Below are 17,670 nucleotides of genomic sequence, written 5' to 3'. Positions count from 1 at the left end.
TAAAATCTTCGAAATCAAATTTTCTTTGTTTTTCAACATGTGAGGATGTTAAAACCTATTGTGTCATCTGGGGAAAAGAATAAAGAAAGCGTAAAAATCTAATTTTTAGAAAAATTTATTTAAGCGTTTGCCCAAAGTTAGAAAAACCTGGAAATTTCTGCAAAATGTGACAAATCAGGCCGTATCTTTAGGTGGCCATGGCTCGGGCCAATGCATGGATGACACCTCTCATTCTTTGAGGAGCTGTGTCCAGATGTTCATCCGTTACCCTTGGTCTGATGGGTGGTTCACCACGCTTGACTGTTTTGTATGGTTCAACTCTTTGCATCTGGCTCCCAAGTTCTTTGAGACTAGCAGAGAAGTGGGAAGTCAAGGTGGTATTTACAACTGGTCTATCCTCAATTAGGGTAGGTAGATTTAACTCAGGCAGATCTGGCTGAACAAATATGACATTTGTACGATGTGATTGGCCACTTCCAGTCAAATTATCACTTTTGAAATCATCGTTGTCGACTTGACTATACATATTGCGGGTGTTCTTTCAGAAAGTTCAAATGGACACTCAGTTGAATGCTTCAGGTCAGTAACTGACCTGAAATCTCTAAGCATAAGTACATCGTTGTAACTGATTCCCAGGCCATCCTTATGTAATATGTCTACCATTTCTCTGCTCTTTGCCATACCATGTACCAGTACAGCTAGGTTTGTCTTAAATGCAGTACGTCTTCCAGTGATATAGCTGGTCAAAATAGATGCAATTGATCTGACTGGGGGGGTGTCATCGACTTCAGACTTAGTAGGGTGCTTTAACCAAGTGATGAGCTTCAAGAGGAGATCATGTAAGTCTCCATTTTCTAACTCATGTATGTATGGAGGCCAAGGAATAGTTTTTGTTTTGATCGGATCTCTGAGTCTCCCAGCTACATTCTTCACCAGATTATCGTCACTTACACCTAGAGAGGATATTGCAGCCTCAAGATATGAGCCTGCAGCTCTCGTATCATATAGGCTACCAGTTCACTCACATTCTTCTGACCTCTTTCATGAAATGCTATGTCATTTCCGAATTCCTTGATCAGAATTTCCTTCAAGAAACTGGACTTTGCTGTGGAATAGTAACCACAATTTGAAGTAATGCGTTTGTAATCCATTAGTACCCCTTGCAGTGTATGGATTTCATGACTTTCAAAGATAACTTGACGGACATGATGAAAGAAGATTGCTTGAGCCTCTCGAAGATTAACCTGTTGCAGATGCTCTGTACTTTCATCAGACAAAGATTTCTTCAGAGGGTTGCTGACATAATTGCGCCAACATCCACGATGATAACGAATTTCCAATCCAAACGCCATTCGACTGTCAGGGATAGATGCGAGTAGGGTATTCAATCTTTCTCTTATAAGCTCATCTGACAGACAAAATGTATGCAATTGGATTCGGCTTCATGCGTCTTCTGTTGACAGCAGCAAAAGTTTGGATTTCCCAGATTTACTGTTTTTTATGGTCCCTTCATACATCACAAGACGCTAAACCACTAACCACAAGAAGCTTGATGCAAGACGATAAACAATAAAATTTTTGTTTGCATTTTTTTTCAAAATATTGTTTCTTGTTTTCTGTATTAACTTTACCGACAAATAGAAGTGTTTGTTCTTGTTAGTACGTGAAAGTTGCCATTTCGATCGCAATTTAAGTTAAATTAAATGAAAAAAAATCTGGCAACACTGAAGTCGGAATCAGCCAGCAGCTATAAATCGAGTGGGAATCGCATATTTTTTGCACGCTTCTACAGCCTTGGTTTTAAAGTTACGTTTCTTTTATAGCCCGTATTGTTGTTAACCGTTTGTTCTTTCAGTATTTTGTTGTTTGCTGTTTTTTCCTTATTTTAATAAAAAGGTATTAAAAGCTCTGTTTTTCGTGTAACATAAAAACAGGCAAAAAATATTTTTTTTAAACGCAAAATTTTTGACTTGGGCCACTTTTCTGTTATAAGAAAAGCTTTTATTATCTGTACCAAGTTAACTTGGGTCGCTAGTTTTGACTTATCTAATCATAGAAAAGTGGCCCAAGTTAAAACCTACGTAATAAACGAAGATGACGTCATCACTCAGTTAAACCAAGCATCACAAACAGTTTCTTGCTCACTCAAGTTTTCTCACATGCAAGATGAAGATTGCAAACCTTCAGTGACAATTTTTATCACAGCATGAATCTTTAAACTCGATTATCTCAAAACCACTTTTTTTGACTTGGGCCACTTTAGAATCAGACGTCCCAATTGTCGTCATACGCACTTAAGAGGTTAAAACTTATTGTGTCATCTGGGGAAAAGAATAAAGAAAGCGTAAAAATCTAATTTTTAGAAAAAATTATTTAAACGTTTGCCCAAAGTTAGAAAAACCTGGAAATTTCTGCAAAATGTGACAAATCAGGCCGTATCTTTAGGTGGCCATGGGGCCCCTAAACTTAGCTGTGCCTCGAGCCCCCATCAGCCTTAATCAAGCCCTGCTGCCCGTAGCCTATAATATAGTATGACGATCACCAATAGTGAAACATGAATGGAGAACAGTGCTTTTTCGTGTCCAAATTTGGATGTGAGAATAAGGCTGAACCGTTGAAAGACACTGGTCCTGTCAGTATTCAAAACTTTATCAAGCATAGCAAAATCTATGGGGTCAGGTATCATGAACTTCTTGAAGAAAAATTTAGTGAAAATCCTGAATGCACAGTTAAATGTCACAGAAACTGTGCTTTAACATACACTTCAAGCCTCCAGGTTCAAAGGCATAAAAGGAAGAATCCAGAAAGTTACTCGTTTTACATTCCGCCTAAGACCAGGAGACGGTCATCACTGCCAGGGTTTATCTTCAAAGTAACTTACATTGTTTGTTTTGTGGTGAAACTTGTGTGCTAAAAAAATATCCGAAACACCCTAAACGTTGGCGACCAGCATATTCATGTCGGGAAATAGGCAGCGCAGGTGGCAAGAAGTCACTCAAGCAAACTATACGTGAAGCCTGTGAACGGCGTCAAGATGAGCTATCAGAAGTTATGCGACAAAGGGTAGATATCACTGTAAGTGACCTTCACGCAGCTGATGCAAGGTATCATGTGGATTGCCGAAAAAGCTTCTTGTCAGAAAAAATGTGGCTTCAGCTGCAACCAAGTCTGATAGCCAAACTAACATTGATTGTGCCTTTAAATCACTTGTTGTAATGATCAAAGACTCGTCCGGCTTCCTGAATTCAGTTGAGTTGCATGAAGCATAGGCTACAAAGAATTCGGGAGTGATAGTCTCACACGTCGTTTAATTGTCCCAAACCAGATTTACGCAAGGGTGATTTGCCTGCAGGTTATTGGGCGGGACAAGGTTGTGCTTGGTCATGAACTTGCGTCAGTTTCAACATCCATGTTTGATGATACTGGAGATATGAGGGTTGTGAAATCTAAATCTACCTTAAAGAAAATTCTCCAAGTTGAGGTGTCTGATAGAGTTGCTGGCAGCGCAGAAGGTTCTACTAACCTCTTCCAAAAACAAGAAGCAACTGATAGTTGATGATTTTGTCCAGGATGAGAAGTTTCATGAGGACAACACACAACATCATAAGTTAGTGGTAACAGGAGCAGATCCGGTGCCGATCAAAATCAGTGAAGGTGGAATTGTCATCTCACGGGCAGATCTGTTAACTTCACACGAAGAAGCAGATAACGTCATTGTTCAACAGGTCTTGAGTGGTGCCTCGCAAAATGCAGAAAGCAAAATCACTGTCGTTGCCGATGACACTGACATCTTTGTACTGTTGCTGCATTATCATCACATGGCAAATCTCAAGAATGTTGTATTGATGGAGTCCCCAATCAAAGGAAGCGCGGTGCTTGATATAGGAAAAAAACTGTACAGAAGCATTGTCAGGTAGTCAAATGACTACTCACGGCACATGCACTTTCTGGCTGTGACACCGTCGCCTCCTATTTCAAAATTGGGAAGGCTACTGCATTCATAACACTTCGATAGATCAAACGAAATATGGTTGGGTAAAGGATGACCAAAACAAGTCCCTTCAACCAGTCACCCTACCTGATGAAGTCGAACTAGCCCCAGAGATGGTATACGACGTCTAATAAAATATGGATGCCACGGTACTACTCCATGCAGTTCACTTGCTTGTAGTTGCAACTCTGCTATCATGAAATACACAATATTTTGCGCCTGCTATAATCGGGTTGCTATAACCTGACATCATAGAATAGTATGTAAGATAATTTAGTGTTACTACGGCCATGAATTTCACACAAATTGCGGTGGGATGGCGCAACGTTGTTGGCTTTCCAATTATGCAAACCTGGTTCGACTCCCGGCTTCAGCTGGTTGTTGAAAAACACCGCTCACCTCTACCCAGGGTGTAATAAATTGGGTGGGCGTAGTTGCTGAAGTAAAGGCGGCCGAGAGAAAGGAACTGGCCACCCTACTCTCCTTAGTGCCGAAGGCTTAGTACAATGAAAACCTTATCTTCTCATACCCGACACTTGAATCAAGTATGGGACCCCCCTTTACCTTTTACGGCCATCTTGGAAATTACCATTATGTATGTAATACGATATTAAGATAATACTTAGTTCTAATGGATAGCTTGACCCCTACAACCTAGGTATAGACAAAAATCACCTTCCTAAGGTGAATGGATAGGAAGTTATGGTCATTTATAGGTAATGGCGGCCATCTTGGACGCCATTTTGGAAATTACCATTATGTATGTAATACGATATTAAGATAATACTTCGTTCTATGGATAGCTTGACCCCTACAACCTAGGTATAGAGACAAAAATCACCTTCCTAAGGTGAATGGATAGGAAGTTATGGTCATCTATAGGTAATGGCGGCCATCTTGGACGCCATCTTAGAAATTACCATTATGTATGTAATACGATATTAAGATAATACTTCGTTCTATGGATAGCTTGACCCCTACAACCTAAGTTTAGAGACAAAAATCACCTTTCTAAGGTGAATGGATAGGGAGTTATGGTCATTTATAGGTAATGGCGGCCATCTTGGATATTACCATTATGTAATACGATATTAACGTAATACTTAGTTCTAATGGATAGCTTGACCCCTACAACCTAGGTATAGAGACAAAAATCACCTTCCTAAGGTGAATGGATAGGGAGTTATGGTCGTTTATAGGTAATGGCGGCCATCTTGGACGCCATCTTGAATTTCTCAAATTGCCCAAAGGTGACAACATGTCATCAAGCAGTTTCTGAAAATAGAGACCCTTGGCTACCAAAATCAACAGTAAAAAAAACTTAATACCGCAATGCAAGGTTAAGGGAAAAAATGGCGTTTGGCTCCCAGACTAAAAAGCAATTGTCGCTTCGAGGTCTGTCTAGAACTGACGTCATAATCCGATGTGTTGCGTAATACAATCCGCCATTGCAGCAACGTGGCCAAAAATACAAGCGCGTGGAAAACCATAGTTTTGATAGTTTTTATTGAGATAAATATAGCCTTAGAATGTAACTATTAATATAGCCTTAGAATTTACTCCATTTGTTGAGTAAAGTTTAAACGCATTTTAGAATTCCTGCCCACAAGATGGCCAACTCGGTTAGCCGTCTGTTTGAATAGGTCATTGAACCTTTGGCGACATCACGTGGCTTCCAAGCTAGCCAACATTTTGAACCACTTGTCACTTGTTGCGATTGGGTAGCTGTAGGCTAGCTAGTACTGTGAACCACTGAAAACTGTTTTCAATTTCAATTTTTCTGAAAACAATTTCAGGTGATTCAATTGTTTTCAAAAATATTTTCTTCTCAACAAGTTTTTTTTGACTCGAGATGGTCTGCAAATGATCATGAAAGCAATAGGCTGGGCTACGGTTGTTTTGTGAGACAGTGGGGTTGAAAAAGAACACACAATAAACACATCAATAATGACTGTTGTTCTGAAACCTTTAAAGACCCAGTTAAACCAGTTTGCTATTTTTTTTTATTGAGTTGACCGTGCTGCAAGCGTGAAATGAATTAAAAGACAAAAATAAGAAGAACTAAATACATGTTATGAATATGAATAAATGTTTCGAAATCTGTTAAAAGAACATCCTTGGAATGTGATGGCCCAAGCTAAGCAACATCCAAAAACACGAAAAGTTTGACATTGAATATCAATAGCAAAAGTTTGAAATAATGCAGGTCTTTAAAATATTATAAATAATTGTGTAATTTATGTGACAGTTTCATTAAAATTAATACTTGTGGAAAAGTTCCTTTGGCCAGATTTATGATCCTTGTTTAATTATAAATGTAAAACTGCAATTCTAACAAGTAAATTTAAAAACAAAGTTCTCACGTAACAAATAGCGCACATTGGAATGAGCAACAACAACAAAGAAACAGAAAAAAAGTTGCTCAAAAGCAAAAACGACAAAGCTTTCCACACATCACAGGACAAAAACCAGTTAGTGATTGAAAAATCAAGAAAGTCAAGGAAGAGACAAACAGAAAATCAGATGCGAGCTGATAATAGTTAAACAGAATGGATGGAAATGATCTTGTTCTAAGATTTCAAAAATGATTGAAAAGAAAACAATACGTCAATCTACTGTAGAGGACCGCAGCTACGAATAGATTGAGTTCAAGGTGATGTCTTTTGCACAATTTAGGGTACTAGTCGGATGTTTTTCCGTAATAATTTCCATTTCTATTTCAAGTTTAGACATTGAGTAAAATATTCAATTCAAAAAAAATTAATAAAACATAGTGTCCAAGCAAGTTGAATACAATGTATGTTTTGTACAAACAGAAACAACATCAGCCTAACTACTGAGGGCTAATAAAACAAGCTGCTTTCGAAATTAGTTGTTTTTTTAACCAATTGCACCACTAGGTAGAAAATATAGCCTACTACTATCTTTCTGCTTACAGTGATTAATTTTAATGTGTTTTGTTTCTTTTGTAAGTATTTTAGTTGTGTTGTGAGATGGCGTAACAGGATATCAAAAGCAATTAAACACATCTAAAATTCAGTCACATTCTATAGTGAATTGTAGTCTGTTCCTCTTCATGAAAAGGGAGGCATCCAGAAGTTGGGCATATACATCGGAACGAGTTGACCAAGTCCTCGCACTCGGAGCCACTCGGACAATATCCAAATTCGCACTCGTTCACACCTGAAAGAGAAAAGCACATAACCGAATGACTATACTTTCCGCACCTTAACAATTTTTTCTTGTAGGCTAGTAGAATTAATACTTAAAATATACAATGAGTAATTGAGTATCAGCATGAAAATCTTCCCTAATAAATTAACAAACTTGAACAACACCAATCAGTGTTTGAAAGAGATGGCGTCTTGGCTAAACAAATAAGTGGTGGATTATAATGTTGTCGGGTGTGTGTGCGAGATATTTGCAAACCACGGCGGAGCGTTTGTATTTAGTTTTGCTGCTAGTTAAAGTAACCAGGGGTTCAATACCAATACGCATTACAGGGGTCACATACTATGCTTTTCGTACAAACACGAATATTAGTCTATCGTAACACGAGGATTTAACTTTTAACAAAGCGTTTTACGAACAGTCGAAATTTCTCTAAAATAACTACACGAATGAAAAAAAAAATGATTCAAGTGCTTTTGACATAAAAAAAATCTTCGTGTTCGTTTTCGTAAGTTGTGTTCGTGTATTTGTAGCGTAAAAGTTTGCTTACAAATAAAACATGTCATCACTAACAAGTAATCATGACCAGTGTCGTAGCCAAGGGGGGGGGGGGGGGGGGGGGGTTTGGGGGTTACAACCCCCCCTTTGGCAGGCGTGTGACATCACGATATTGAGAATGATGCTTTCAGTCTAAAAAAAATTGCCTAATTTTAAACAAAATTGCATGAAAAGAGCGAGTTTCGCCAATACCAAACTTTCAAACATCTCAGCCAGGAATTAGCAACAAGAATTTTACAGGAATATTCGTACCCACATTTTTGTTGAAAATGCTCTCAGAATGCACTCAATTTAAAGTAATTTTTCAAAATTTTCTGGGAGAGGCCCCCCAGACCCCCCGCCGTTGGGTGGTCAAAACCCCCCTTTCAAAATTCCTGGCTACGCTACTGATCATGACAATACATTTAAAACAATGATTCTACTGTAAGTAATAAATAGCCTACTCAAGAACAAGCATGCTTTCTAAAATTTAAACGTATTGCATAAATTTGCAGTTGTTTTTCATGGTTATAGGCAAATTGTTCGTGAGCAATTGTTCGTAAAGCAATTGTTCGTAAGCAAATGTTTGTAAAACAATTGTTCGTAAACTGTTTTTCGTAAAATGAAATCCGTAAAACAATTCTTCGTAAAGCATTTCTTGGTATACATCAAATTTTAACTGCATGCACGAAAAAATGCTTTAGGAAGAATTGTTTTACGAAGAATTAATTTTACGAACAATTGTTTTACGAACAATTGCTTACGAACAATTGCTTTACGAACAATTGCTTACGAACAATTTGTCGGACACCGTTTTTCAGCTAGCTCAGTAATCAAAACAAGTTATAGTGGTTACAAACGGAAACAGTAAGCTGCGGTGAGGTTCCTAACTGGTGAGGCACTAATTTTTTCAAGTCACGTTTACAATGATTTTCTTTAACAACAACAAAAACGGCATCGTAGCCTACTAATCAAAACAATTTAGCAGCATGCTTTCACATTTATTTATAAATAAAATCCATAGGCTAACCTTTTGGACAAAACAACTTCTGAAGCCTTTTCATCTCAATGGCAATTATTGCTATAGTCAGTGGCAGCTCGTGCCATGGGGCTGCAGCCCCACCTGAAAGAAAGAGAAAAGGGAAAATATGTTTTCCTCTGTGTTTGTCCGACCCGGTTACTTTTTTCCTTTGTGTTTGTCCGACCCGGTTACCTTCGGCGAACTCAGCGACGGGCTTCCCCCCCCGGACTATTTATTGCAGCCCCACTGCTCACAAACAGCACCAGCCGCCACTGTTGCTAGTGATGAAAGACGATCTTGCTAGGTTTGGTTTCTATTGTAGCCTATGTTTTGATCCTTTTCGACGCAGAAAATGATCCTTCCACCAACGCTGTTGTAGCGGGTACAGTGAGCACTACCTGTAGCCAGGGCCTCCAAGAGCCTTGCCGGGCCCCGGTGCAGATGTTGCTGCCGGGCCCCCCAGCGCAACATGTCGCGTGATATCTCACCAATCACAAGCAAAATTTGTGGTGCGCGTTCTTACAAAGGATAAATTAGGTTAAAGTAGTAACATTCCATTATTTCACAAACAATGCACTATTGTAAATATAACTTTAAATTCACAGATACACACTAGTTATACACAAAGATAAAATGCTAAAACACTACATAGTGTAAATATAGCCTCAATAGCGTTGTCAGATATGGAATTCTGCCCTAACTTGAGGAAAAGTTTATAGCTGTTGGAAACAAAAACTTGTATTTTGGATATTTTTTTTAGTCCTGAGCAAAGATCAAAACCCTAACCTTTCTTAACTCTAACCCTTCCTAACTCTGGCAACACCTGATTGTAACCATGGCAACAAGTGGGTAAAATCAGCTATTTCAAAGATAAAAATTGCAATAGGCTACTATCCGACATGGCTGACATAGCATTGCATTTGCATATGTGTGCTTACAGCTTTACATTAACATACAATACCATTTCTGACCTTGAAATCTGCTGCAGAGACTAGGGCAGCAAACTTAGGATGAATGCATTGCTATTGTTCATGACATTAAGAAATACCAACTTCAATATATAGGAAATACCAACTTCATATAAGAAATACCAACTTCAAAATATAAAAAAAATTTTATGCAAAATTGACCTTAACACTCAAATTTAAACATTTTATTGGCCCCCTGAACGCAAAAAAATGAAAATATTGTTGTTATAAAAAAGGGCATATACCCATTAGGGGGCCCATTCAAAATACAAAACTAATACTGTATTCATATAAAAAACAATATTTTATGCAAAATCGACCTGAGCACGCAAATTTAAGCATTTTGTCGGGCCCCCCTTAACTCAAAAAATTGAAAATTCTGTAATTTAAAAAAAGGGCCTAGGCTACCCATAAAGGGGCCCCATTCGACATACGGAACTAATATAAAAACAATATTTTATGCAAAATTGTTGAAATCAATCTTTTTATCGCGTGAATTTAGACATTTTGTCGGGCCCCCTTGAACTCACCGGGCCCCGGTGCAATGCACCGGTTGTCCCCCCCTCTTGTGGGCCCTGCCTGTAGCCAGAGATGGGCGTGATCTTGATCTTGAAGATCACAAGTGATCTTGAAGATCAAGATCGTGATCTTGATCTTGATCTTGAAGATCACTTTTTTTTTGGTGATCTTGATCTTGATCTAAGATCACTTTTTTTTTGTGTGATCTTGATCTTGAAGAACAATAAGATCAAGATCACTTTAAAATTGAAGTTTACTTACTAGAAAGAGGTATTTTTTTAGAACTCGTACTGTACAAAGTAGTTAGTGGCAACTACTAACAATAAGCCACAGTTAATATGATATGTGTCTAACAAAAGACGATTTAAAGTTCATCTCATCTGGTCACTGGTCAGTGTTGCCATTTCAAATTGAAAGAAGTTTTCTGTGTTGGTCATAATAAAGAAGTCAACTTCCGTGTATGGTACTTTATGTTGACTTATAATAAAAATGATTTAACTTTGTTCACAATTTTCATGTATGAATTTTAAAGAAATGTTTGCTTTCTTTGACTCAATTTTAGATGTTTCAAAAGTCTAGATTGGCGGTGTTAAAAAATCTGGACTCTAGCCGACTTTGGTCATGTAAAGTGGTTTATTGCAGCAAATCAACCAGACCAAGACTTGTTTAGGGTCTGAGTATGAAGTGGTTTATCTGACCGCAAACCTCTGAACGTTATTGAAAGCAGACAACAGTATCAAGGTTGCCAGATGGGTAAATGGTGCAATAAACATTGACATAATACAGTGAAAGTTAAAACTACTTAGTAAAACGAATAAAAACTCCCACACGGACCAAACAAAAATTTGGTAAAAAATGATGCAGTTCAAAATTTATTTTCGTTTATTTATTATAAACAAAAAGTATAAAACTAATTGCAAATTTTGTGACTTTTTCAGTACTACTGTAATTAACCTCGGCCTTGGGTGTGACGTTGCGATTTTACGCAAACTACGTCAACAATTAATAGGCCTAATAGCAACAGTCACTAACTGATTACAATTCTTAGGCTAGCGTTCGAGTAGTTAAAAGTTAGCAATACTAACTATATACCTTTACCCAGGTGGCTTATAGTAATTATTTTATGCAACATCATTGATCAAAAACTTGATTTTTTTTAAGTACACAAAAAGTGATCTTGAAAGTGATCTTGATCTTCAAGATCACGATCTTGATCTTGATCTTCAAGATCACATAGTTTGGTGATCTTGATCTTGATCTTCAAGATCACCTATTCCTGGTGATCTTGATCTTGATCTTCAAGATCACCAATACTGGTGATCTTGCCCATCTCTGCCTGTAGCAACTTCGTCGTCTCAGGAACTGTCTGAATTAGATCGTTTTGGTACAAAAACTGAGAAGCTGTGCAGGAGTTACACATCTATTTCTGACTGTTTGTGAGCTGTAGTGTAGAGTCCCACAAGATCAGCTTTCAATTTTACAAAGTCGAAGAATTTTGCTTAACTTTTTGATAGGCTCTGCAATTTGGTGTCAACTTTAGAGCCATTTCGGAAAATTCAGAACAATCTACCAAACCCAGGAAGGTCAGCCCATTAAAATTGTCAAACCTCGACTTCAGTTGAATAATGATATTGTCCAAAACATTGTAAAACATTTGTTTTCGTTTATTTTAAATCGACGCGCGGTTTCCAATATCAGTGTCGGCAAATCTCAGCTCAAGTGTTATGCAATTCTGCTCAAACCGTTTATAAAAACTTTCAAACTCTTGTCTCTGACGTTCCACATAGCCAACTGTGTCGCGTATTTGCTCACAACAGAAAGAAATGTCAATTATTTTGTTTTGAAGCACTCTGAACAAAGCATCAGTCGTATTAAAGATGCCCTCATAAGCCATAATCAAAAAGACGTTTGGAGAGCATCGCTCTTATCCAGCTGACTTAATCAGCGAGATATATGTTTACTGTTTGCATCAATTTGGAATTTGAACTCTATCTCGTAGGTGATGCCCTTGGCAGAAGCCGCTTTACAACAACATCCAATAGGCTAAGCGAGTGCGTTTTACGGATTTACTAAAAAATGCAATTAACCCTTCCAGTGTTGAAAAAAATGTTTTGCATTCGGGCATGCATTTTGCTGAATGTAAGAACACCAAGTTTATGTGCAAAGCAATGCGTAAACATAGCTTCGGGCACCTTTTGTTTTATCCTGGTTTGCACCCGGTTTAAATGTAACGACATCACAGATGCTCCGTCACAAGTCTGCGCTACCAGCTTTTCCACGCAGTTAAACTTCTTGTAATGTTCTTAAGATATATTGAGCTATTGCAGAGGCTCGTCTATCATCACTCACATCATCAAACCCCAGGAAAGCTTCCTTTACTTCATACGAGGTCTCATTGACATGGCAAAAAACGACGTAGATCTGTGCTTTTTGTGTGAAATCTGTCGTCTCGTCGACTTCTACAGCAACAAACGAGGCTTCATTGATGTCCTTTCTAATATTAGTTCGTATAACTTCTGCCACTGCTTCAGTAGGATCATTCTGTATTCGATTAGATAAACCAGAAAATACTGTAGATGTCTTCAAATGTCGAGAAAGTCTTTCAGCATTCTCAGCAAAAGCATAGATCAGTTCAACATAATTGCGACGATTAGAAGAGTTTGCGCTCTCATTGTTACCACGAAAGGCTCACTCCTGCTTATAGCTAGGAAACATGTTCCATTAATAAGAACCTTCAAAATTTCTCGATTTTTGAACCTTAAAAACTAAAGAAACGTTAAACATTCGATCGATTTTGTTGATCATTAAAAAACTGATGCAAAATTTGTCACTTGATACAATTGCAACATTTATTAATTTGGAAATTGTGAGTTGCAATCTGCTCTTATCAAAAATTTACTTCATGCCATTCTTAATAAGGTCTTGTTTAACTCTATAGTAAAGATATAGTTTAATTGCATGAAATCAGAGTATTTTTACTTTTTCCATCTGCAAGGTTACAAAATATCACAAATAGGCCTATCACTATCCATGCAGCCATGTAAAACTTCATTTTTTAAAACGCAAAATCTAAAAGTCAGAATTATCTTCAACAATAATTTGCTAAAAATGCTTCTGGTTTGTTGGAAGAAAAACAATTAATTTTTAAGTAGGTTGAGAAGCCGTAGGTTATACGCCTAAATGGAGTTCCTCATGAATTGTTCGTTTCCCCTTTTTCACTTTACATCTACAACATGATAAGCAAAACGTGAGTAAAGATTAACATCAATGCAAGGGACAAGTCACTTAGGCTATTTACGTTCACCATTAAAGTTTGAGAGGTCTAAATTTGTCAACTCGAAAAACTCCATTAAGACGACTAGTTGGGTCTCTTTGCCGTTTGCCCGGTGCTACCATGGTAACATGGCGGTAGCTAACGCTTCGGTAGAAGACTATGCTACCGTTCAGAGTCACAATGTCCACTGACGTACAAATCAATACTTTTATAAGCCACACCTTGAGTATTATGAGTGCATGCCTGTGTCGGCTGTGTCCATGGCGATCTATATACACAGGCTTTGACAATCTGCGAACTGCAGGCCTGACTGAAAGCCGAGGTAATTTTGGCTTTGAAATCTAAGCTAAATTTACTTTATATCCCTTTGAAATGATAGTTTTGAGAATCCAAATTGCCAAAGTGTGATCAATGTATCTCAAATCACTGCATAACTTTTAATTTTACGTTAAAAAAGACAATTTTTTTCCCAATTACCAGTGTTACCATAGGTGCTTTTCGGATGCAAGTGCTAAAATCTAGTCCGTTGTAAAATGGTAACAATAGCATAAAAGCAACTCACAATAACACTAAATATACACAAAGACTATATTTATTAACTACTACTCAAACTATCAACTTATACTAAGTTAGTGATTTTGGCTACCGTACTTACAGATCGGCCTTAAGTCAAATTTTAAGTTGCACGTTGTCATGGCCTGTGTATAAAGGTCGCCATGCCTGCGTCCTACAAAAGCGCTTTGCAAGTAGCCCTCCAATTGGTTGCACTTGTTGTTGAAAAGGAGCTATCTTCCTGGCGTCAGCACTACCTGACTACTCACTATAGAACAGCGAGCATTGTGTTTCGCTAACCATACCGGTGTAGCCTCCACACTAGCCATCAAGACTTTTCCAAAAACATGTGTTTCTCAGCAGTCGAGTGTAGCAGGAACTCGTTGCAAAAGAACTACCCTATCTTGTTCTCATATAGCCATAGGTTCCAATCACCTGCTACGTTCTAGGACCTATGAGGTTGCAAGCAAGCAACCCCAGCACCTGCAAGCAAGAATTCTTTGTTTTTGTCAGACTACCAAAGAAATCCAAAGCAAAGAACTGCAGTGACTTTAGAACATTAAGTTTGATCAGTCATGTAGGCCTACTGAAAATTTTGTTGAAAACAATTTTGTTGAGAAATCGTAAAACTATTGAGAATGAAGTTAGCATGACTCAAAGTGGATTTATGACTGGTAAAGGAACACGAAAGGGTATACTTAATTTCAGAACAATTTGTGAGAGCTACAATGCAGTAAATAAAGATGTATAATTGTATAAGCTATTCATGTTTTATTGATTATGAGAAAGCATTTGATAGAGTTAACCATGAGAAACTGACTCACTGTTTGTCCAATAATGGTATGAATGGAAAAGACTTACGTTTTATTATAAATTTGTACTGGAATCAAAAAGCATTTATTCGCATGGAAAAAGATTTGTCTAAAGGAATTGATATCAAGCGTGGAATACGCCAAGGATGTGTAGGCCTACCTTCTCCATGTCTTTTTAATTTATATATAGAAGTGATTTTTCGGCGCATTGGTCGTCGAAAATTTACGGTATGCTGATGATACTGTTCTTTTGGCTGAATCACAAAAAGATCTTCAAGAAATATTGGACAATGTTAACTCAATTGGAAAAAAAATTAATATGAAAATTAACGCTAAAAAAAAACAAATCAATGATAATCTCACAATCACCAGACACTCCAGTACTCCAAATTATAATTGACAATGAAAATATACAAAAAGTAAAATCTTTTTCCCATCTTGGACATTTAAGAGCTGAAGATGGAAGGTGTGACCATGAAATTCTAAGACGGATAGAAATTGCAAGAACTACATTTGGAAAAATGAAAAATATTTTAATCAATCAAAGTTTAAATTTATCAATTCGTCAAAGGATATTAAAATGCTATATCTGGTCAACCCTATTATACAATTCTGAAACTTGAACGGTGTCACAAAAAATGGAGAAACGGATCGATGCCTTCGAGCTCCGGACATACAGGCAAATGTTAAAAATTTCATGGAAACAAAAGATCACAAACGATGAAGTATTATCAAATCCAATTCAAGAAAAATTCTCTTACAAATAGTCAAAAGAAGAAAATTGAAGTATTTCGGACACACAATAAAGCAAAACTCGTTACAAAGATCCTAAAAGGGAAGATAAACGGTAAATGAAACCAAGGCAGACCAAGAATGATTTGGACAACAAACATCACTAAATGGACAAAATTAAGTTATAATGAAAAAGGAGTACGAACAGCTCATGGTCGAGAACAATGGCGCATTGTATCCAACCCTCAATACGAGGAAGAAACATAATGATGATGATGATGATAATGAGCTTGATTAATTTCAATCGGCTCCAGCGCTTTACCTGTTGGAGTTAGCGGAAAACAAAGCATAGCAAAATCGTTCAGTATTAAACGCAGTTTATGATTTTACACTTTCTAATGATTCTAGATGGAGTTATCATGTATATGACGTTGTTAATACGTCACGGCTCCTATTTTATTGTTTTTATTGATATTGCGACCTGATCAACCACTCGAAACTAATATGCTTCAAACAGCAATGTAGCCTACATTGCAGCAGTGAAACCTTGCTGAATGGTAGCTCAGATTTTACCCTTTCTTTTCAGAGTAAATAGAGCATGACTTTGATAAACCATAGAAATCATTTCTTAGTTTATTTCGGTTCAGAAAAGGAATAAACAAAACAAGAAAATTAGAACTATCAAAAAAGAAAAACATTTAGACAAAATTTTTGATTACCAATTAATCTAATTAATATAGCGAATATTGATATATTTAAAATAACTTACAGTAATGTAGACCAAAGCACCCAGTTATAGCTAGAACATTCACATCATGAATTTTAGCAGCGGATAGATTTTTATTTTCCGTTTTGCCGTGCGCACTTAACGTGACGCATATACGTGTCATCCGCACTATAAGAGACATTCGCGCATCGCACTAACGGGTTAAAACTAACTGCTTCTATTTGAACGAAGTCGTTTTCAATTTTAATTTTGCTCAGTTTCTAATTGAATCCTTTAGTTGAAAACACAGTTCTGAAAGCTCATGAAAAACCGCTAGGCCTGATTATTCAGTGAATCGCAGCATTAGGCTGAAAAAAAAAGTTTAACCTACAGTTGTAAAATACCCTCATATTGTTGATCTGATACAAGACGTAAATATCAGTCACACCCATGCTGCTGCTACATCAGGGGTGTCCAACCCGTGGCCCGCGGGCCACATGTGGCCCGCGAGAAGGTTCTGAGTGGCCCGCGTGATATTTTTCGAAATGGCATAATGTATTATATAATCAACTCAATCGCCAACGTAATTTATGGCGAACTTACATTCCGATAAATTGGCATTTATTGTTTGCTTTCTTTCTCTATTACTCTATAATCCCTAGTGCATGGGGTGCGCAACTGTTCAAGTTAATTTTATTGTATCACAATGCACATTGTTACGCATCACATTTTCCACATTGTTACGTCCACCCTTTTCCAGACAATAGTACTGGTGCTTCAAGAGTCAGTCAATCAGCAATATTTCTTGCTTTTAGCTAGAGATGTTCAAAACTTTCTATTGCTAGAATTTTACAAAAAAGAATTGTTTCTTAAGAAAAAGATCAGAGGATTCATAGATTGGCAGTTTTCGTGACATCATTATTTGGCAGCACTTACTTGTGCGAGCAAGTTTTTCGTGGATGAACCTATAGGGACAGCCAGACAATACATTATGGGACGCGCAACTCTACTGTTCCGGCAACATCAGAAGGGTCAATTGCCAATTTAACATTTTTTACGCTTTGCTGCTGGCTTGCTTTCAACTAAAAACCTTAAACCACTTTAAAACCAACTTCACTCTTCTTATATAACCCATAAAATGTACAAACACATTTCTAAGATTAGAATTTGGGTGTGAGGGTTTTAAGTAGAAATTATCAGACGGTCATTTTTAAGATTAAAAATTAGCAGTGAATACTCACGTGGCCCGCGCAACCATTCGTAAACTACATGTGGCCTTTTGGCCAAAAAGGTTGGACACCTTTGTGCTACATGAATGGATTGGAATCTCCACGCAATCAAATGCATTTCAATGGCAATCGGGAAGCAATAGAAAGAAGCTATTTCT

At 37.4% G+C, this 17,670-nt stretch overlaps 1 long non-coding RNA gene across 3 annotated transcripts; it reads right to left on the bottom strand.

Annotated features, from left to right (window-relative positions):
• Positions 1-5,971: 5,971 nt before the first annotated feature.
• On the bottom strand, positions 5,972-10,571 carry LOC145780981 (uncharacterized). Of its 3 annotated transcripts, none has more exons than XR_014290689.1 (3): positions 9,692-10,571; positions 8,730-8,822; positions 5,972-7,174 (listed from the first exon to the last, which is right to left on the bottom strand). It is a non-coding gene; the product is annotated as an uncharacterized LOC145780981 (long non-coding RNA). The 3 variants fall into 3 exon arrangements; XR_014290690.1 differs by having other exon boundaries at positions 10,469-10,545; XR_014290688.1 differs by having other exon boundaries at positions 8,730-10,069.
• Positions 10,572-17,670: the final 7,099 nt, after the last annotated feature.

Source organism: Aplidium turbinatum, chromosome 12, assembly GCF_918807975.1.
Source record: "Aplidium turbinatum chromosome 12, kaAplTurb1.1, whole genome shotgun sequence".
Lineage (NCBI taxonomy): Eukaryota > Metazoa > Chordata > Ascidiacea > Aplousobranchia > Polyclinidae > Aplidium > Aplidium turbinatum.
This window is presented reverse-complemented; position numbering and strand designations above follow the sequence as displayed.